The sequence below is a fragment of the Dermacentor andersoni genome, chromosome 2 (genome assembly GCF_023375885.2).
Source record: "Dermacentor andersoni chromosome 2, qqDerAnde1_hic_scaffold, whole genome shotgun sequence".
Classification (NCBI taxonomy): Eukaryota; Metazoa; Arthropoda; class Arachnida; order Ixodida; family Ixodidae; genus Dermacentor; species Dermacentor andersoni.
In genome coordinates this window covers 158,569,680-158,593,092 of record NC_092815.1, presented here as the reverse complement: position 1 = coordinate 158,593,092, position 23,413 = coordinate 158,569,680, and the positions used below count along the sequence as shown (strand labels likewise).

The window sequence follows — 23,413 nt, the reverse complement described above, 5'->3', positions numbered from 1 at the left end:
GCTCGGCGCGCGCCATTAAGCTGTTGCAACATTTGTTGTTGCCGTCTCAATAAGCGTATTTTCCGCAAATGTCGGGGGAACCACTGTACTCGGAAAAAAATGTGGGACTCGCTATATACGATAATTGCCCTTTATTAAGCTTGCCAAGGTAAGCCCAGAGGCGTTTCAGGCGTGAGTAAACAACAGACAGCGTATAGTACTCGTATATGGTGGTCCACTGCAATTTCGACGGCGAGAGGCGTTTGCATGTGCTTCGCACGTCGCCGGTTATAACAGCCTCACTGAACGCTGCTACAAATTCGCGTCCTTAGTTGCGTGTTCGCGATCCTGTAGCAAGTGTCGCACGGCTGCGTCACCGTGGCGCGACCTTGCCCACCGAAGTACCCTCCTCGCATTGTGTATACCGACCTGCGTGGTTTACGGACGATTCGATAACGCCGTTATTTACACATCACGCGCTAGGCGGGGGGGGGGGGGGGGGGGGGGAGTTGCCGGACGCCACGTCATGGACGGGGCTGGACGCACCCGTCACTTCTCCGCATATCGCTCACGTTCAATATAAACGGCGACCTCCACACATCCCCTCGGCATTCATCGCGTCACTCGACCTCGTTTGCGTCAGTGCTGCCGCTTGGACGAAGCGACATACGCGGAGAGAGAGACGAGTTGGGCGCACTTGCTCGGAATTTTACGGCGAGTCGATCGGGCCGACGGGAGCAGCGTTACAATTAAGGATGAGGTGCAAGAGCAGAGATCGTTCTCCGACGAAAGCGACCCGTCATGCACGCGAGCGTGTTTTCTTAGGAGAAAGAGTCGATCGTCGAAGCAGAGATCAAGACTGCAAATCGACGCCTGCCGTTACGCAACGCGATCCGCCTTGGCTGCGCAACCGGCAGCACACAAATGCACCGACGGCGATCGCGCGTGTCGCAACCTGCGCCGACATGGATGCGGGTCGCACGCGCACTGCAGGACGAGCGAGGTCGCGCGGTGGCGAGCATCCGCGCTCTCCAGCGTCACGCGTTTCCTGCCGCTGGCGCAGTGCAGAGATGGATGGTGCTGAACGCGTGGCGTGGCTATATCGGATGCGTCCCCCCGCACGAGGCTCGTTATTCGGTGGGCCCCGGACAGACGGCAAAATCTGGAACACGGAAACAGTTCTGCGAACACTTGGGCGGATTGTGACGATTACATCGATAATTACGACAATTAGCAGAGTGTCCAATGGGGCTGGTTGGTTCATCTTTAGAGTAAGAACAGTAACAGCGCAACACAGGACGAGCGAGTAAACAGGATAGAGCGCTGTACTGTTTACTCGGCGCTCTGTCCTGTTTACCCGCTCGTCCTGCGTTGAGCTGTTCGTGTTTTTATTACGACAATTATTGACCATATTTAGCGGCGATGCTGGCAGCGAATGTGTGGCAGAGACAGGGTCCGCATAAATACTGTTGCAATAAGAGCGCATAGTGGCCACGATCGGTCGAGCGTTTGCATGGCACACCCGCCGTGGTGGCTTAGCGGCTATGTGTTTCGCTGCTAAGCACGGGGGCGAATTGAAATAAATAGATAAATAAATAAAATAAAAACGCCCGTGTCCCGTGCATTCGGGGCGCGTTAAAGATCCCGAGTCGGTCAAAATCAATCCTACGGCGCGCCTCAATCACATCGTGGTTTTGGCACACCATGCTGGCGTTGTGAGCCAATCGGAGAGACCGCAGCGCAGCCCCGCGAGCCAATCAAAACTGACAAGATGGCGAATTGAGCAACGTGGTGTGATGTGAGTGTCCAGAATACATCAAGTCGCCGAAAGGCCCCGAAGAGGCGACTGCCACAAAACAGAGCCGGGTCGTGGCTCGTGACGCCCGTTAAGTCGAGTGGCACGGAATTCGAATGTACAGCTCTAATATGACAGGCCACCCAAACAAATTTCGCGCCTTTGAGAACAAAATGAAGTCAATTCTGTTTTCAACGACTATGGCGTCAAGTTACTTTTTCTTCCGCCGGAAGCGTACCCTCCTCACATAGATGGCGCTAAGCCCCATGAACTGCCGGAGAACCGCCATGCCTTGAACGTATATGGGCTCCTCAATGGAAGCTTCGCTACCAGGTACATTTTACCTTGGTATACACACACAGAGGAACCGGTCACTGTATGTTACGCCAGAACTATACGCACCAGATCGCTGCTTTTCCATCAGTCGAAAGTACGGTGCAATCATCGCGCGGCATGACACACTAAAGAGAAAAGGAAAGTGAAGCTTCAGGGAAAACCACACTGATCGATATGGCTGATTGCTGAAAGACGATTGGCGGCCTCGAGAAAGAAAGAAACAAAGCTCCACAGAGAGGCCGCACCACGCGCTTCGATCGGTATTACGACAGCCCGAGCCAGCTACAATCCGGGTTTTACAGTAGGTCGCCGGCAGCAGCAACAGCGGAGCGAGCGAAGGGCGCAGCTTTGGCCGGAGCACGAGCAAGACGGCGGTGGCATGAAATGAGCGCGCGAGGCACTTAAAAAAAAAAAGAAAGAAGAAAGAGACGCTCGGATGGCACGTGCAGGCGACAGCGGCTACACAGGCACGGCCTGCACGTTTCCTACGTTTTGGCAGCGCGTCCGCTCGCGTATACGCCGAAAGCAGGAGGCCCCGCGTCTGCGAACCGCGTTTCCCGTTCATCGGACGTCCCGCGCTGCGCGAACGACCGCTATGTGGGAGGAGAACAATTAGAGCGGCGCGTTAATAACGAACCCTGCGACAGCCAGCGCGCCCCCCACCCGCCCCCTCCACCGGCGGAAATAGACATCGCTGCATGTGGGCCGGATTAAACAATGCATTATTAAAGAAAGCTCTCGAAAGGAAAAGTCTGCACCCATCAGAAGCTATACAAAGGAAACCGAGTAGATACGTATACAGGGCCCCCCTTTTCGTGTTTTTCTTTTTATTTCCAGGCTAATAAAACCATTTTAACCCGTGACCCAATTTCCTCGATGAGGCAGCCATTACCTTTTACGAGAAATCAAGATGCCTAAATTGAACAATTAAAATTACGTTAATTAGCCTTTTCAATTCACCACATTACGGCACATATTTCAACCTAGGAAAATCGTAGTTAGTAAGTACGCAAGGCATATCGGCTTAGAACGAGTTCTGAGGATGGCAGCGGTTTGGGGATGGGCGCCAGGAAACTTGCGGTAAAAAAGAACGCACAGTTCCACTTTAGGGAAACGCTGTTTTACGCATTGAAGCACAGAAGTAAAATTCGAACATTAATACCTCGTAACTAGTGGTCCTGAGAATTCGTTCCAAGTGGATACGCCTTGCACACCCACTAGCTCCAATTCCTAGATCGAAGTGTGTGCCGTAAGGTAACGAATTACGAGGATAATTAGCGTGATTACGCTAATTAATCATTTTTATCTCTCGCATAAGTGACGGCTGCCTGATGAAGGAAAATCTAGAGGTTAGAATCGTGCTATCTGCCACAGACAATTTTCAGAAACTTGGTGCATCCAGAAACATCAAAACACCCTAGATATATACGCGGGTTCCTCGAAAATAATGTTTCGCGGTTGTAAAACGAGGTGTAAGGAGGTACAGTATCGTATAGCCCTATTATGTGGACTGCAGCGAAGGATAATTTGCGTACACGCTGAATGGCAACTCTAGCACGTGTTTAGCCTCGCGGTTCTGTAACGAGCACACGGGTGTGAATGGTACCGTCAATTTGAATATCGACCAGCATCTGCACTTGAAATGACGGTGACGTGAGTACGGTTGCTGAGAAGAGTTACCTAGGAACTGAAACAATTCAAATTATAAAAAATTACGGCTTCACCTGAAAGCAAGGATAACCGACAGAAGCGCGTTATATATATATATATATATATATATATATATATATATATATATATATATATATATATATATATATATATATATATATGTAGAGAGAGAGAATTTCTCCACCAGGGAGAAATGAGAGGGGGGGAGGGGGAAGATAATTCTGTTCACTAAAAATACTGCGCGACAGCGCCGTCATGTTGCCTACCCTCACCACATGTGCTCGTGTCATCGGACACATCAAAATCGCACTATACGCTATATATACACGGGCGCCTCGCTAACGACAATAAAACCGTAAAACTATGCGACAAGCAGGGATTAAAGATCCGGCGTGCACATATGGAGAGACGAGAGAGCAAAACGCAGCAGACACGCCAGTATCTACAAACGCCGTCTGTACTACTACTACTGATGAAAATGGCGGAAGGACGCGGGGGGGGGGAGGGGGGGCAGCACGCCGAAACCCCAAGCAACGACAAGAGGCACGCTTTACACGACGGAGCATAAAACAATCAGAGCTTGTGTTCGAAGTCCTACGTAGTACTCCCTAAATTGTACGGCTACGCGAAAGCGGAATCGACAAAACGGCAGCGGCGGTTTCGACGCGATCGGTATAGCGAAATCGCGCTCGCTTCCCCAGAAAGCGTAGCGCTAGACGACCTTGAATCCGCATTCGTCGCCGCCACCATTAGAACGGGCGGCGAGGCAAAAGGCGACACGGAGCGATTTCCGATAAGAGCGATCAAAGCGCGCCCGGCGCGCGTTTTGTTAACGCAGGCGCATACCCGACGAGCTTTCGTTATGCGCGAAGCCCGAAACGGATGCGTGGCTCGCAGGTAATCGAAAACTACGAGATCGATAGGCGACAGACCGTCGGTGTACATACAGCTCAGCGATTCTGCATAAGGGAATCCCGGTCACGGGCTGAACAGGCCCAGGAATGTATAGTAATGGAAAGCGGAGATCATTAAAGACAACCAACAGCGGGAGACGCACTATGACGACATAAGAAATATAGGCGAGCAATCAAAGAGCGGTCGCGCGTCGGTAATGAGACCGGTTTTCATTCGTGCAGGCCTTAACCGAGCACACTAACGCGCGCTGTGCAGCCAGCTAAAAGCTGCGGAGGCCCGAAAGAGAAAAAAGAAAGGGGGGGGGGGGGGGTAAAGGTGGTAGCAGCAGCAACGAGGAAAAGACGGGTGCAGCGGAGGTCCAAGGATGCGTCGGACGTTCCTCTGTTACGCGATCTGCGCCGCAGAAGATCGAAGAGGAAAAGAGGAGACTGACAAATTATGCGCCGCTTGTTGGCAACAATAAAACCAAGCAACGACCGAAGCGGCAGAGTGAAGAGCGGGGGAAATCCGACCGCAGGAGTGCCCGCTCGAAGAGGACGCGCGCGATTGCGCGGAGGAGGAAAGGACGAAACAATCTGGCGTGACTACAAGTGCGCAAAACCCAACAAGGGGGGGAAAATGGGGGGGGGGGGGGTGACAAGCAGAGGCGCAACATTAGGAAGAAGCAGCAGCACGATCAGAGGACGCTAGCCAGGGTCACAAAAGGGATGACAGGGCGAAGGGAGGAAGGGGCGGGACGAGCGGCCGGCGACGAGGAAATACGAGCTTGGTGTAGCGAGTCCAACGGCGGGAGGAAGCGAAGCGAGAATTATCGGAGTGTCTCGCGTGTATCAGCGGTAGTGTGCTCGCCTGACACGGTCACCCGGTATGGGTCAACAACAACAACAAAAACAGAATGCGCTTTAGGAGACGACGCAAAACGGCCGCAATCTCAACGATTGTTGTCTCGGATGTTATGACTCGGCTTCTTCGCCAGCCCACAATGATACCATGTGATGCCGTCGCGAATCGCGTGATAGAGCCGGCGTGCGCGGATCTGGCATCTGGTTGGGGAGGCGCAGTACGGCAACACACTGAACTGCTGAACCCGGGGCTACACGGTCGATTTTCGCGCGCAGTACGCGGCACGTTATCGCACGCACGCACAGCAGCGATGAAGGCCAATGCACAGCAAAGTATAGCTGCAGGTACTGAAGGTTTCCCCGATAGTCGGTTCGCAATATACACAAGGTGCTTGAACGCGCCCCGTCCCAACTTAGAAGAAACAAGAGTTAAAGCTCATCTTTCAACGAGGCTGTTGAGCGCATAACAGTTTTGCAGAACGGTTTGTCGTTTCGTCGTAGACAGCGACACCCTGAATGCGACATAACCGGAACACTTGGACCAGTGCGCACGCGCCACTAGTTTTGTGCGCAAATAGAGAAGTTAGGTCAATGGGCACTTTGAACAAGACACGCAGAAAGCAAGAAGAGGAACTGCTGGGAAGGTCATGCAGGCGAGCGTCTGGTTTGCTACCCTGCATTTTATGTACGGACTCCAAATCCGGAAGCTCACCTGGGATACCTGCGTTGCTTAGGCCTTGTTTACTTTTTCTTCCTGTAATTGTCTAGTGGGCATTGAAGGCAGTAGGACAGCAGCGTTATACTGAAGCTGTAATCATTACGATGAAGCCGGGACACATGGGGCTGGAGGGAAACCAGGCAGCGGATAGGGTAGCTCGAGGGTATACGAGCCCAGCACCCTCCAACTCTGCCCCTGATGAACCCGTCGCGTGTGACTACTCGGCCATTTTAAACCACTATAGAGGACTTAAGCGAACCTAGTCCCCGCCCAACCGAACACTAAATGAAGAAGAATCGGTCAGTTGGAGGCAAATCCAAACTGGCACGTATCCCAATTTGCACATCCTCAATAAAATACATCGTACGGCATACCCTCCTCGCTGCCCATCGTGCTCAGCTAAAGCCACCCTAAACAACATCACGTGGGCATGTCAGGCAGTCACTGCCGTACCCCCCTCCCCATACAACACCCTACAGCGGAGCGGGGGGAGGAGCTGCTGGCCAGCGAGAGCCTGGAAGATCAGCCGAGTCTGACCGGACCCGCAGAGCAGCAGCCCATCGGGCCCCACCCATCGGAAGCCAAGTACCTCAGACCACTCGGAGTCTCTCCGCAGCAATTTCCCTGCAAATAACTAAGTTTTCACCACCACCACAGCCTGACAAGACCGGCGTGAACAGTACGAAGCGACCACAGCTGCATGATGTGGACAAGCCGACGCCTGCACGATTACGAAGGCAACACGCCCGCTTGAGAAGAAATGTTGGCGACGCGGTTACGAGACAGTGGTACGACGCAGGCTCTTTGCGAAGACCAATGCAGTTGCGCACACAACCAAACGGCCAGGTTGACGATTCCGACACATATACCTGTTGACACAAGCCCCACTGGATGCGATTAGCGGCCGAAGCTCTTTCTTCAGTCGCATGCCTCGCTGCACGAGCCTTTCTATTCCACCTTTCCCTTACGCTCACCAAGGGTTCATTGTAGGGTCATTGTTCTTAAGGATTCCACTCCGTCAGTTGAATTCGCATCAATCGACGCGTCGATTGGTCGCGTGCGGGTGACAACGGCGACGCGCGAGCCAACATGAAGGTCATGATTGGAATACCGAAAAGAGTTAATAGAGAGTTTTAGAATTGGGGGCGCAAGGCACTGGGCCCCCAAGCGGCGTTGCGTCGGTTGCTCTTGGGTTTAGATGAACAGCAGAGACGCCGTAGTGTGGAAAATAGAAAGGTGCTTGAAAGAAAAAAAAAAGAAAAGAAAGAAGGAACCTCTTTTCTTACAAGTGAAAACGAACAGAATGCATTTTTGAGCAAAAAGAGCGAACAACGTAAGAAACGTAATCACTGTGTTAGTACCGGTACACTGTGTTAGTACCGGTATTACGAATTAAGTGTGCGATTCTAAGCCAAGCAAAGCCAATCGAAGCGAAGTGCTCTTAGTTGGTGTTTTCTTGTGACGCGCTGCGAAAAAACCGAGTTCACCCGCGTGAAATGGCGAAAATCAGTCGAATAAAGTTTGCGACCACCTGCTGTACGTCATCACTGTCACCCGCGAGGGCGGCCCAAGACGGCTTGGGGGCCCACGCTAGTTATCGATTTTTGAGTCTTGGGTTAACGCGAACGCAAGAACCTAAGACTGGCTTGGGTTCTGCGCATGCGCACTTGTGGCGCGCAATTGTCTTGTGTCCCCAAGCCGCTTGGGCCCCCAATTCTAAAGCTCTATTACTTTCCATCGTCCGCGTGGTCAGCACGTATGGTGCAGTATAGCCACACACACTGAATACGACAAACTTACGGAGCTTACGCAGCGACTTCGCGAAAAGCAAAATCGTGATGCTGCAGCCAAGAGGGAGAGTATTTAAGGGAATTGGTAATGCCGGGCCTACCTAAAGCGCAGGCACTCGCGCGATCTACTTCGTAATACGTGCACGATGCGCCTTGCCGCAGACTGCAACTTGTGCCACACTATCGGGAAACACCGCAAGCAGTGCGTGGCAAATCGGTGGCGCTCGCAAGACGGGATCGGAGCTTCGGAACCACGGCTGCGTTATCAACGCGAACCAACCGCGGGTAAAGCAACGCGAAACGTCGCCGCTCCCTCGCAATGGCGGTTTTGCAGTCAAGCAAGCCAGACCGGGCGCGTATAAACGCTGCGTCTAAAAAACAAGCCGTGCAGGAATCGCAGGAGAGAGAAATCGCTTCCCGAACGGCTGATCATGGCAGGAGACGTGGAGCCGACGATGGGGGGGGGGGGGGGGGGGCGTTAATTGCTACTATGTCGCCGCGTTCGCATACCCGAGTTGCATCGTTTGCACTTCGCGGCGAACAGGTTTCCGCAAGGGAGCAGTCCACGAAGGGTTAAACGAACCCTTGCCGCCCCGGAACTATCTGAACTATTGCACGGCTATACAGCGAGAAACGAAGGTCGGGAGTCGCCAAGGGAACGCGCTGTGCGGGAAAGGCGAGAGAGAAGCCGCAACCACGTGGAGCGTCGCTCGGCGTATGGACGCGCATATTCCCCGCCACGCGATAAGCGTGCTCTAACAGCAGTCGTAAAACATGTGGGCCAGGATTACGGAGTCGTCGCGTGAATTCCACCTTGCGTGCACGGTGACGACACCGAGCGACGCCGCGCCAATAAGGCGCCGGAAATACGCTTCATGTAGCCGGCGCTGAAAAACGCTCAGAGAGGAATGCAGCGGAAATGCTGCTGAAGTCCGACGCGGGGCTCGGTCGCACTTTTCGAGAACAATGTCGCTTGAGAGCATGCGACACCACTATACGTGTCGCAGCGACAGGCAATTGAATGTTTCGCCCGCCGAGTGGGAAACAGTGTCGAGTCTGAGATATATAAAGCGCAGACCACAACCTATGTGGTTGTGAACTTACTCTGCGTGTAGCTATAGCATTTACGTATTTAGAGTATGTTTTAGGAAAAACGCGCAGTAGACTAAAACATCACACAACGGCGCTTCCAATGCGAAAGGTGAGAAATAACATTTCAAAGAAAAAGAAAATGAATAAAAAGAAACGAGGCGGTCAGTGCCATCAACGCGGCGTGGCTAGTTGCGAAACCGGGACAAAAAACGTTCGTTCACCTCACTTAATTGAGAAATCAGCTTGGCAGTTGCAAAAAATGACGGCTGCGTTATACGGCGCACTATCCACTGAGAAACGCAAACAGCAGGCAGACAACCTGCGCTTAATAATATAATATAATAATAATAATATAATAATAATAATAATAACTTAATAATAATATAACAGTGGGAAGAACAGTGTATACGGATGGGAACCAGAGACTTAGGACAGAGCAATTAAAGAAATTTAAAATGGCCGCCGACGGACGCTGCACGCGATTTCATGCATACGGAGAACGTGCCAACAGTGCGCTTTGCGTCGATGCAGTTGGGATTCACCACGTAGCGGAGGGGGTGTCCATTACGCTCAACGAGGAAGCGGCAATAGTAACTGTACCAAATGAGAGTCCGGCGTGCAGAGACTGGGCACTGCGACGCATGGAAGCAAAACGGAGAAAAGCGTTCGGAGTCAGAGCGGTAAAACCGCCGCTTTATTGGCAACAAGGCCCACTCCCCTACGAAACCTAGTACGACAATGCAGTCCCTGAGCAAGTGACGGCAACGGGACAGAAGTAACCGACGTTTCTGCCCGACTGCACAGCGAGGAAATATCGATCGTCTAATCGGCGCCACGCGTTTACATTGTAGATCGACTTTATGAAACATGCAAACACGAGCGCGAGATCAGCTCAAAAATTTAGGCATGCGTAAATAAAAAAAGAAAAGTAAAATAAACGGGGGACCGAAATGTAGCCCTCTACATTTTTACGGATGCGCCAGTTGTCACCTGCGTACGCCCGGAGAGCTCTAGCGTGAGGAATATGGGGGGGGGGGGAGGGGGTCAACGTGCACGTGGAGGAATTGCGAGACGAAGTCGCAAGACTGCGTGAAAACATAAAACAAAGTCACCTGCCTGTGACGTCCCGTCCGATTATCGCCACGCGCCAGGAAATGCGTGGGCGTCACCTTCGGCACGCTGAGCAAAATGCAGCAATTCGTGCGCCAAGAATAGTTACGCGACTGTTATACTGCAGCCGTAGCACAAAACTGCACCTTAACGGCCTAACACTCGGAATAGTACATTTTGAGTGTCAGTCACCCGCTTAGGCGAGACATACATGCTTCCAACTTTCGCCGAACGCATATGCTACATGTGTGCAAGCATAATTAAGCGCAGCACCAGCGATGTATGCAGATGCCCTCGCACGCCGTTAGAGGATATATATCTACACAAGCGTGCACAGGAAGGTCGCGTGATATGCCCAGCCGGGAGACGCATCGAGCAGCTCGTTGGCGAAGTATATATAGAAGACAAAAAAACATTGTGCAACAAATACAAAAGTTTATTTGAAATGTTGGGCGCGTTATATACACAATAGCACAAGTCGCCAGTTATGTTAAAGAAAAAAAGCTGATGTGCAGGATGGTAAGCGGAGGCAAACCAACCAATGTCGTTGAGTGACGTCCGCCGATTAGGTACTGCTTGCATAACGAGGTGCATGTGCTACGAATATCGGGAAATGACAGGTCTAGCCGTTGTCGCCACGCGGAAGCAGCTCTGATACAGGCGCGAACGCAAACCTATGAAACGCACGCCGTAATGCAAATTGGCTGAGTTTTGAAGGGTAGCGAAGAAAACTTCGGCAAGACAATGAATAGTGATACAGTTATTTTAGCTTTATCATCGGCAAGACCCTCAGCGGCGGTGCACCAGAACACCGCCGTTTTGCTACCCTACTGCACACTAAGCACCTGAAACGTGTGCCATCGGTTCGCCGCGCACTATTTCCTTATTTCGCTTCGCGGTGTGGCTCTGCAAGAAAGAAACGAACCGACTCGCTGGAATGGGCGAACGTGCCAAGAATGGCGGCGGCGACCGTGCGACGAAAAGCAATGGCGGGTGCCACGCGCAATGCTCGTGTGCAAGCGGACGCGAGCGGAATGCACGGAGCGGCGCGCGCCAATAGTCGAGCACGTGTTCCCGAAGGGGATCAACCACCGAGTGGACAGCCGGGCTATCGTTTCGGTTTCGATAACATAGCATCGCATGTTCTCAGTAGTCAACGAAATGTTTAGTAACATGCATATTTGGCAAATATTTTGAAGTTACATACGAATGAAGTAAAAATGACACATTGCTGTGCAGAAATAAACGTTTAGTTTGCCGTGTTGTTTTTTTGTATTTGATTGCTTCATTTGATGCGCGAACAGGCGGAACATTCGCAGCTATCGCTTAGATTCACTTAAAGATTTAAGAGAATCGTCAGTGTAACATTAATCCAAGTGCGCAAATGGAACACCGGAAAGCGGCACGTATGCACTGGAAATGAAACCCGAAAATACTGGGAAGTATGGCGGCGGGCACTACTGCCCCGTTTTGAAGGGCGCAACAGTCTTCCAATTGAGGCTCAAGGATTTTTTCCCTAGGTCACCATGCGCTAGGGAATGTAATTTTCCAATTCGCAGAAAACATTTGAACAACAACAAAAAAAAAGACGACCTTGGCCTCCAATTTATATTCCTTAAGTCCATGGTACCGTAGACGCAAATCTCTTCGTAGAATTGCACTACTATGCCATGTGGACTTAAATTACGCCGTTCCCCCCCCCCCTCTTTTTTTTTTTCATACGCAGGTGCTGATACCACGGACTTTCCAGAAACTGGACTACGAAGATGCTTGCCACAAATACAGCCAATCTGATTCGGCGCTCAACAAAACCCAGCACTCCTGCTACCCGCGCGGGCAGGTGACGCCACAAGGCGACGAGCGTGGAAAGGCCGCAACGCAGATATGTCCGACTGCCCGCCGGTTAATCCACAAGTGCAGCACGTCAGTAAATTACGCGGACGACGTCGTCGACCTTGAAGCGCATGGTGTCCTCCGGCGGGGCCGGCCCCTTCTTGGCATGCACGAGAGTCACCCAAGGTGGCACACCACGTGGCGTTAGACGCAAAGTGAAACGAGCGGACAATTGCGCAACACTTAATAAAAAGCAGCGACGTCAGTGGTTCAACTCTGAAAAGTTGCAAATACCTCAATTGTGATTCCGCGACCAGCCGCACGGCTGAACACTACTTCTGCCATCAATATTAAAGTCCGAGTACGGCATGCACAGGTATCTGGATATATTTATGGGCACACTTGGAGAGCGGCAGCGATTTCGACAGCGCTAGAAATATAAAGTGTCCCCGTTTCGCTGACGAGATGTGATGGCTGTTTGGTGTCAAGTGTGCGCACTTCTGCGAGGCAGAGTCGACACGCGTTTCAAGACACGAGTCAAAGGCGGGCCTATGTTTCCCTTGAAACGTTTCGCACCCGCTGCTCCAAATCACACGCGAGAGTGACTGGCAGCAAACCTCTACTGTGCGGGATGCGCGCAAACTTGAAGTGAATGACAGGCGAGAAAAAAAAAAGGGCCGCCCGTCACGCGATGGCCGCATAGCAGACGACGTGGTAGGTTTCTTTTTTTTTTTTCGTTACGTAGGAATGCTCGCGCCACCCGGTGCAGCCAGGTCAGCCTCCGCAAATTCGCTGCGGGCGTTGTCGCCTCGCGCAAGAGTGGCGTGCGCCCTCCGAGGCCGACCTACTACAACCGCCAGCCACTTACGAGAGAGCGAGAGCACAGAGCGGCGCATTGACCTCCCCAAGCACGCGGAGGACATGCGTCGTAGAGGAGAGAGACGCGGACGGTCTGGGCAACTGAACGGGACCGCCGCAACACGCGGTTTCTTTTACGCAGACTTCCGCCGGCACGGGCCAAGATTTTCAAAACGCTCGTTGCCGTGATTCCGAGGAGGAAAAAAAATGGAACCGCACGGCTCAGCGAGGCGGGCGAACACAAGGTTTACATGCAGCGATGTCAAGGCAATCGGCGTCGCTACCGTTCGTGGCGCGAGCCGCTTGCAAACGGGGGTCACGTTGTTCGCTCGATGCGACAACCGTGCGAGTTCTAACGACGAGCCTTCATAACGGACGCGGAACGTGCGTCCGTGCGTTGCAGCAGGTACGCAAGCAGCCGTACGCGTCAACTCGCACGCTCGTAACCACAACCAACGCGCGGCAATGGATACCATGAACGACGCGCGATGATACGGGAGACACCACGTGCGCCGATAACGAGATGCCGGCGTTTCAAACAATGCCGCGAACACGTGGCGCCGTGCGCGACGAAAGAAGCAGTGCGGAGACCGTTAGCGATCGCTTCGAAACTGCAATGCAGAGAAATCGCGGTTGCACATCAACAACAAACGCGCATGGCAGCGAACGAAACACGACGATATGAAGATCGACGCAGATTTCATTGAAAGGCGGAAGCGGGTACGCGGCAGGCACCAAAGGCGTGCAGCGTCTATGCTCACCTCTTGAACGTAGAAACGCCGAGGTATATCTTGCGAGAATGAATTGTCATGTGCTCATTGAGAAGCTATGGGTCAGCGGCCAATGGCAATTTCGCCGCTCGGCAAACATCTCCCGCAATCGACACTCCCGGCACGCGGAAATGAAGGGCAAGGACAAACCCATCGCGGGCTACCACGCCGGAATCGTGCCAGCGGCACAGACAGACGCAGCTACTAGGCTGGTTCGTTTAGAGAAATTGGCATCGTGCCTTCTGAGCTAACTCGCGCTGCACGGGTCTCCTACCATCTGCACCAGCTAGATCGAAATACCACAAGCACGGGGAAAGCGGCGGTGACGATCGGGGCGGTGACGATCGGGGAAAAGGCAAGTAAATATACTTCGCGGGGATTCACATTTGGCGTCTGAAGCAAACACGCTACAATGCCGCGCCCTGCACAACGTTGAGGGCGCAGGAACCTCGGGCCCGCTCCACTGACGCCGAAACTTCCGCTGCTTCAACGGCTACACTCGCACGCCCGCCACCACACTGAAGAACCGTTTTGATGACGACACTTTCGGTCAGATCACCCCATCGTGTGACGTCATCTGTTTTGGCTGCACACACCCCCTCCTTGGCCGTTGCCGAAAAGAAAACGGATCGAAGGGCGCAACGGTGAGCGTGGCTCGACTGCACGGGTGCTCGAGAAATAGAAGCCATCTGCGACGCAGTTATCCGCTATATGGAAGAGCGATCGCAAAAACTCGCGGGTGCGACATTTCGTCGCGAGCTCCGCGCACGCCGCGAGGACACACTTGCGACAAAAGTTAACGAAAGCAGACTTCCCCACACGACACGATCGTGCTGCGTCCCCGGGACATTAAGGCGTCTCAACGAAACCAAATGTAACAATTTCGCAGATCACGTCTGAGCGCACTGCTTTAGTTACGTTTCAGACGTGTGCCCGGCAGGAAGTGTAAAGGAGGTCGCAACGAAGGCGCGACAAAAATGAATGGGAATGAATGAACAACCAAAGCACAGTCTCTCACACGCACACAACACAGGGGTCCAGTCGCACACAGACTGGGAGGAGTCGCCTACCGTTTGCGATTCTGCGATGCGTTGGTGTCCGCTGACAATGTTCCAGAGTACGAAGAAGTCAAGGAAGCCGATCAATGCGCACCCGCATGCAAGAGCAGACTGTGAATCACTGACAATCAACAACCACAAACCGGCCACCCTCGTACGCGCGTTTTTGAGGTGGCGTGATCCGCGTACTCTCGTCCGCAGCGCGCGCCGGACGTCTGCAAGGTCACGTGAGGCGTCTTGTCACACCGCGATTGGCCGCACGCGCCAAAAATAATTCAGGGTTCCGTGTACGTGTTTAAATCGGTTATAAGTGGTAAATTAAACGTTTTTATCATGTTTAATACATTTATATTGCATTGTTGCACCATTTTGGAAAACTTCTACCTTTGATGAGCATCGTGTCATGGCGACACGCATGCAAGTTTCGTTGTGGTGCCGGCGGTATGGGGATTGTTGCTGATGTCTTATCTAATTTGGTTTAATTAGGTTAAGGTAGTAGTGTTAGTGATTAGTTAAAAAAGGAATATTTATTACGTACGTGACCATCAAGTCCACAGCCCTAATTCCTTGAGGCTGGCCTATTTAATCGGTAAGCGCATCTTGTCAACTGGTTCTGAAGCATTTGAAACCGTACGGTGAGCTTTTGCCCTGAAAGAGCGCCTGTGTTCTTGTTCAGTCTTCCCAACTTCTCATCAGAAGGTTCGCCCGAAGCACGTGCTAGTTAGAAAAACTGCTTTTAATATGAACGCAGTAGGTAAAAAGATCACTGACGCGTCAGCGCGACATTTCATGTGATCGCCGTCTGTAAGCCCACGTCATTCTTGGGGATGAACATGTTGGCAATAATATTCAAATAACTCGCCGATTGTCACTTTTTCCGTGGTCCTGCCGCGCCTGACCATGCATATGGTGTTGACCACCATCGTCCACGATCTCGTCGCTGCTTGCATTTGTCTGAAGGCAGGCTCATGTGATTCAGTGTATAGTTTAACAGTTTCAGGATATCTCGTGATCAAGTCTGAGTTTAATGCCCCTTCTCGATTGCAGTTGTTACCACGGTACCTTTGCTGGTTGCTGTCTTCACCTATGAATGAATATAGTATCAAACTAGCGACATTCGTTATGTTATCAGGATCAGACGTAAGCGCAGCTGCAGCACGCCGTGTTAACGAAACATGCTTGCGTCTTGTTTCGGTCGTGATATCGTACTATCGTGCATGGAGGCCACATACTATCAATTAACTGGGTAGTTGGTCATGATTCAGAACCACTGAACTCACGACAGAAATAAATGTATCATATTTACAGTGGACGTAACTTAAAAAGCTCAACAAGGTGACCATAGCCATGCTTAAATTTGGTACGCCAAGATTATTCATTGGAATGAAACCTGCACCTTTGCCGGCATACTTCTGCCACAGGCTGTTTCAGCATTACGGGCTGCAAACAATAGTAGAAACAGTACGGACTAGTTTAGTTAATTTACTCAGTGGCTCTAGAAGCTAGTGCGGATAAGGTAATGTGTTGGACATTTATGGCCGTCATGAGCCTCCTGTGCTAGTAAGAGGCAGTTTGAAGAGTCATTAAATACAGTAGCAACTGTCATTTGTGCAGCATACTGCAGTTACATTCATGTCAGTGCAACCATAACCATGCACAGAAATGTTGCTGTGAGCAAGAACCCCTGCTAAACAAATTGAAAAAATAAAAGTGGCCTATGTTGGTACCAAAGATCTCTAGCCAAAAAATTCCAAGTTATGTAGTAAATACACTGCTGTAGGATTACACATTTATGGTGTAATTTACTAAATGAGTTGCGCTGCATCCTTTCGCTTTCTCATGTCGTTATCAGCATTGTTTCTGACTGCCATTTGGTGTGCTGAAGAATTTGGCCCTTCAGGCTTTGCATTCGTCAATGTACTCGGTGGCCATATCAGTTCCTTTATTGTTTGTGGTGTCCGCTTTTCACACAAGTCCTCCTTGTCCATCGCTGGTAGATCTAGTGCCTCGATATTGGGCAACATCGGCTTAGCAGTGGTGCCATATATCTGATATCCCACCTCTGGTGCACAGCTTGGGGCAGGTGAGCATTCTGCCTAACATGGCATTAGAAGTGGGCTTCACTGTCCACGGCTCTTCTGAGCGACATGTCAGATGTACACGAGCTCAGGCAGCCTGGATGATATTTAGTCAGGCCCGGGCCGGGCTCAAGTCAGCCGGCATATTTTATTGGGCGGCATCAGTGCTCAGTGCCGCTGCAAACCTGTCATTTTTCTATTGGCTAGTGATGTCCCCTGGCCTAGCACTTGTCTGCTTGTGAGGATTCTCATCTCGAATGGGGGCCTTATATTGACTTGTAGGCATGGTCACTGGGTGAGCCTTGTCCAACCACAGGCGCCCTTGTTGCAGAGCATCTGCCGCAGCTGTGGGAGGCAGACTATAGAGCTGCCACCAAGTGGGTACCTGCCGGTAAAGTAGGTACAAGCGCGCTGCCGGCCAGATGCTCGGCCATTGCCGACCTCAACACTTGGAAAGAGGTGTATCTCCCCAACCCGAGGGCACCCCCACCTAATAGGTGCTTTGAGAGGCTATTGCCACTGTTACAGTGTCTGGCCCTCTTTCTTGGCAGCCGAGACGTAGAAGCGCGTACCAGATGAGCATGTAGCGCAGCCACCCATTGCCAAGTTGAAAGTACCTCGCTGAAGAATAAAGTTTCTTTGAAAGGATCTAAAAAAAGAAAGAGATTACGTGATTGCAGGCTCTGTGTGAATTGGCTTAGGCAAGGCTTTTATTGGTGTTTGCAAGGAATGTTGTTCTTGCTTAGAAACAATTTGCAAGTAGGGCATGCAATTACGGTGAATACATTTTCACCGGGAAATGCCTCGCTCAATGTAAACATGTGCTCCAACACCATATACATGGCGAACAGAAACCAGAGACTGTTGCGCACCTTGTGCTCTGAACCATACTCATCCTGTATGAAATGTTTCTCAAAGTACCTGTTTGCATTATCAACGTGTTCCAGTTCCACTGCGATCTCATCACCGTGTATTGATACTGCCCCTTATGGGCAAGTGTGCTCTCACGCTCCAACCCACCTTTATTTGCATATCAATGCTGCTTGATTTTGCTGCAGAATGTTGACCACATTGCTTGTGTTCGTCACCCTCCAATGCGAATGCAAAGTGCGGGCACTACGTTGCAAGAAACCAAAAGCTGCGGCAGCATTGTGAAGCCATCTATGGACTCAACAATGCATAGAAGCAAGACTAATGGGTAGTGAACTGCGTTTAGGGATTAGTGTGTAGGTATTGCTGTAGGAAGCAGGGAATAATGGGCTTGTGTCTATGCTGAAAGGCAACAGCCAGCAGCAGCCAGTTCCCACTAATTGACAGGAAAGAAAAAAAAGCTTCACTGTTAAAAGCCATAGAAAATGTTGCTCTCTGCTCATGTAGGATAAAACCCATTCTTCACTGACGTGCAGAAGGTATACGAAGTCTGCATAGTAAGCAAAATGGGATTATGTCTAAATTCTGTGAGAAAAAGCGTTTGGCTGATATCGCACATATGTATAAATCGGTTATAAGTGAAGGTTTCTTTGATGTTTGTGCCAATGTCTTCACTTCTTCTAGATCAACTCTCCTCACTTAAGCACGTTCTGGTCTTGCTCTCTTTCTCTTTTTTAATACTTACCCCGCACTGAGAAACTTCTGCACTAAACTTCTTATTCACTTCTGTGTAGCCGAATCCTTCAGTGTTCTGTTACCGGCTTTTTCTTCTCTTGATTGTAGCTTAGCACTCTTCTCTCGGTGCACGCTCTGGTCCAGATTCTGTTCACTGCAATATCTTTCTTCACGCTTGGCTGCTTTTGATGCCCACTTCATCACTTTTCCGACTTCAACTCTTGCCTTTTGTTCTGCTTGTCTATGCGCACACTTACCCAGTCGTACATACCTTTTCTGGGAATTGATCAAGAATGCTCAAATACCCAGTGTCACATGCCCTGTTGCACATACTTAGTAAATCAAGTTGTACATTTGGACACATACACAGTGGCACATGCCCGATTGCATATATCCAGTGGCCCAAGGGTTTTAAAACGGCAGGACACCAGCAGTCTGCACCCACAAACGGCGGGGGGGGGGGGGGAGGGGAGGGAGGGGTAGTGGCAAAGAAAGTGTAGCAGCATCAACATAGAGGAAGTGGAGAACGGCGGCTTGCTAGGGACAGGCCATCGCCCAGGAAGCAAAGCGGGTGCATGGCTCAGATCACGCGCAGCTGGCACGAGGGTCGGGTGTTTTACCTGCTGAGGAATGACCGTCAGCTAGGACCTTCTGCTCAGTACAAATATGCTCCTGTTTATTGTGGCTTAACGTCATCATTGATTTTGCACGTCACAAGATTGGTGACCACGGACAGTGGACATAGCTGACGACAACCGCAACGCTTCCAATGATCAGCACGTAACCACCGTCACGGATGACAGCGATCGAACAACCCCAGCATCACAGCGCGATGTGGCTGCTCTCTTGCTGAGGTTACCCCAGTACTGGCCAGCAGACCCTCAACTCTGGATCGCTCAAGTAAACCGCCCGTTCACCATCGCATCAGTCAAGTCAAAGACTCAAAAGTTCAACCATCTAGTATCCTCACTGCTGCCCGAGATTGCCACTGAGCTTCACGACCTGATCCTTCAATCCCCACCAACAGACACTTTCAACAACCTCAAGAGCAAACTCGTCAAATGCATGACAATGTTGGAATTGCAACGGCTACAGCAGTTTCTCCAAACTGAAGAGCTTGGGGATCGCAAACCTTCACAGCTCCTGCGTCATTTTTAACAGCTCCTTGGAGACAAGGCAACCACCTTCGATCAATATTTGTTTCGAGAATTGTTCCTACAACATTTGCCCAACTCCGTCATGAATGCATCAAGTCCTGCGGTTTCACTCATGGAACGTTCAGACGTCTCCACGTGCACCCCACGTTCAGTCGTTCCACTCAATTTCCGACGCACCGTTTTCGATGCCCTTCATAAACTATCCCACCCTGGAATCTGGGCCACGCAACAGGTGGTGACACAACGTTTCGTCTGGCTGGGCATCAACAAGGACGTACATGTCTGGGTGCGTGGTTGTCTGGTATGCCAACAATCGAAGGTTCACTGACACACGAGGACGCCTTTCGGCTCGTTTACTGCACCATCTGAATGATTCGGCAAGGTTCACATTGACATTTGGGGGCCATGGCCACCAACAAACAGGAACTTCTACCTCCTCACCTGCATAGATCGCTTTACCCATCGCCAGAAGCTTTCCCTCTACCCGACGTCTGTACTGAAAACAACGCAAAAGCATTCGTCGTGGGCTGGGTTTCGCGATAAGGCGTACCATCTGCAATTACAACTGGTGGAGGACGCCAGTTTGAATCAGTACTATTCAATAGCCTGCTGTACCTCATAGGCACTTCTCGCATGTACACCATGGCATATCACCCCACCGCCGATGGCCTTGTTGAATGTTTTCACCACTCCGTCAAGACCTCGCTCAGAGCGCAACCTGACGCCACTCACTGGTCTACTTCACTACCCCTGGTTATGCTGAGTCTTCAGGCTACACTGAAGCAGGATCTGTGCTGTGTGCCTGCCGGGATGGTTTTTGGAGCACCACTGTGCCTTCCAGGGAAGTTCTTCAACCCTACCGTTTCATCGCTGTGGCTTGACCCCACTGTCTACATCAACAGGCTGCAAGCTTCATTCAGAACACTTCGTGCTCCTGAACCATGCTGTCAGCACCGTACCACATTGCATATTCCCAAAGAGCTGGCTCTATCCTTTTATGTTTTTGTTCGCCGTAACTCCATGCAGAAACCCCTGCAGTGCCCTTACGACGGTCCATACCATGTCGTTCATCGTGCCGACAAGCATTTCACTGTGGACTTCAATGGCCGACAGGACACTATTTCTATTCATTGCCTCAAACCTGCCTTGGTTGAGGACCCACTCCCTCAGTCACCGGATAAACCAATTAGCCCAAAGCCAGTTGGTCTTGGCCAGTTGTCAAACACACTTGAACTCCCAAAATCCCGACCCAAAGTCCTCAAAGTATTGTTCCGGCTACCTGCACGGCTCCGTCACTAGAGGTGGCGGGGGGGGGGGGAGGCGCTCTCGTAGCAGCATCAATGTAAAGGAAGAAGAGGAGAATGGCAGCTGGTTAGGGACAGGCCATTGCCTAGGAAGCGAAGCGGGTATGGGGTTCAGCTCACACGCAGCTGGCGTGACGGCCAGGTCATTCATCTGCCGAGGAATGACTGTCAGCTAGGAATGACCTTCTGCTCAGTAAAAATGTGCTCTTGTTTATTATGACTCATCGTCATCACTGATTTTGCACACCAAAAGATTTGGTTTCAAAGAGGAGTCTTGACTGACATTGCATCCTGTCCTAAATACGATTCATAAGAGCATCACAAAAGGTGTAGCTTACCTCACCATCTTGCAGGCTTGCTTGTAACGAATTACATGTAATCAATTACATTTTAGTGGAGAATTTCGTAATTGATAATACTTTGTTTACTCAGTAATGCTCACTGATGGACACATTGCAAAAAAGTGAGCACCCCCTGCCGTATGCGTGAGGAAGCGTGAGGAGCGCTGGGTACGAGAGTATTTGTGCAGAAAACATTCCCCGTCGTCGCCTTGTTGCTACCTGTGCCATCGAGTTTGATTGCGTGAAATCAAGCTTGCATTGTTTGCTTAGTCACCTTACGTCGTATCAAAATGACGAAGGAAGACTGCATTCTGTTTTCTTTCTTGGACTCGGGGTGGACTTGTGACTTGTGACGCGATGCTCGATCACCACCAACCAGGTGTGGAGCTCTCTGCACTCAACAACCGCAACCATGCGTCAGGCCCATCATGGTCGGGCATTTAAAGAAGAGTGTTATGTGAAGAACATTATGCTTAATCTGAGCGCCAGTGACCTAGAAGTTGGTCTTGTTCGGGAAGCTTGCACCTGCCCCATTGGATTTGACGTCTGTAGATTTGCTCTTGCTTTTCTCTTCCTGTAGTGTTGTAGAAGGTGAACTGTATGCATTACAATGCACATTTAGTGCTGTGCAAGCTGTTACATGTATGTATTAAAACAAAGCTAAAATGAAGCCCAGGGATGAACTGGAGTGGCTTGAGTAAACGCTAACACATACAACCTGTTACATTGTCAGCTGTCGAAGCAGGCTGCATTCCATTGGCTAGCCTTTGCTTCATATCACTCACTTACCTCGCACTTCAAGGGGCAGCATAGATTGATTGTGGTCTTAGCGCCATATTTTCCAACGGATTGCATTAATGTCATGACTCGTCACATAAAGTAGCCAATCTTTGTGCTATCGGAAGCGTAGCGACATTCGAGACGGTATGACATGATTTTCAAAATAATCGTTAACAAATACAGCCTTAGATTTTTGTTTCCACTCGCAATAAAAATGTGTGTTAGCTGGCGCGCGCACATGCACACAGTTTACGCCCGCAAGGCGCCGGCGGAGCGAGCCCGCGCGCTCAGAGCTAGAAGCGTACACCGAGCACAAGAGCACGCTCTGAAACCACTAGCCAGTGCCGTTCTGCGTCTGGCACACCGACATCCTACTTCGCTGTCATTAACCTGCTGTTACATGCCTCTTAATCCATGCAGTCACTGTGCCGCTGCACTTCAGCCTGACCCGAAGTTCAGGTGTATGTGAAAACAGTTATCACGTAATCAGAGTGGCTAGAAATGTTTAAAGGCTCGCCTAAAATTTAAAAAGGGCGAATATTAATACAAAGGACTCATTACAGGCCAAAATTCATGACGTATACTTGTTATAAAGTGCTCGTTGCGAATCCTAATCCCTGAGTGCTCGTTTGGTTACCACACTGAGCTGTCTGCATTCAACTGCTTTACGGTGTTCACCCACGACGCTCTCTACAGAAACAATGTTATTCTTGCCGCTATAATTCGTAGATCCATATGCGATGCAGTGCTCTGGCATGGCATTCAGAAACGTGGACACGGGAGCTTGCCTGAGCGTGCCGGAATGCCCAGCCAGGCGGGGAGTAGTCTGTTAGCTTTCCAACCACATAGGGGGTGCTCGCGAGCACTATCAGGTACAATGAGTGGGAAAAAAACTTGTCTGGGAATTACGTATTTGTGGACCGGAAATAATTGCACAGAGAAGAATAAAGAGTTAGTGGAATGCATAAGCGCTGATATTAAGAGTTTCAGGAATGGTGCTGAAATCATCCTATTAGGTGACATGAATGCCCACATACAGTATTTAGATGGCTATACCGACAACAACAGGAAGTCTATGCTAGACCTTCGTGAGCGACATAACCTCGTTATCATGAATAAAGGGCCTAAGTATAAAGGGCAGATCACATGGGAAGTGGGAAACCGACAATCAACCATTGATTACTGTCTGATGACAGAAGGAATTCATGATAAGTTGAGAGAAATGGTCATTGATGAGGAAGGGTATAACAGCATAGGGAGTGACCATAAACGCATCATTTTGAGAATGGGATATGTAGTTAAGAAAGAGAGCAAGGAGCGCAAAATGGCCAGTCCAAATTTGAACGCTGAACAAATAGCAAATATAGTCACTAGAGTCGAG

General features: G+C 50.6%; 2 protein-coding genes across 7 annotated transcripts in view; one reads left to right on the top strand and one right to left on the bottom strand.

Moving 5' to 3' along the window:
* Positions 1–14,951, bottom strand: part of LOC126540542 (fatty acid CoA ligase Acsl3-like) — a 61,690-nt gene extending 46,739 nt beyond the window's left edge. Inside the window, exon 1 of the mRNA XM_055076106.2 lies at positions 14,780–14,951. The gene's annotated coding sequence lies outside the window, so the exon portion shown is untranslated. The remainder of the gene's footprint in view (positions 1–14,779) is intronic.
* Positions 14,952–15,161: 210 nt separating this feature from the next.
* Uggt (UDP-glucose-glycoprotein glucosyltransferase) overlaps positions 15,162–23,413 on the top strand; it is a 183,484-nt gene continuing 175,232 nt past the window's right edge. For 5 of the 6 annotated variants that reach the window (XM_050187370.3, XM_050187369.3, XM_050187372.3 and 2 more), the window contains exon 1: positions 15,163–15,356. The gene's annotated coding sequence lies outside the window, so the exon portion shown is untranslated. Of the gene's footprint in view, positions 15,357–23,413 lie in introns of all 6 variants that reach the window. The other variant, XM_050187367.2, reaches the window with a different exon arrangement.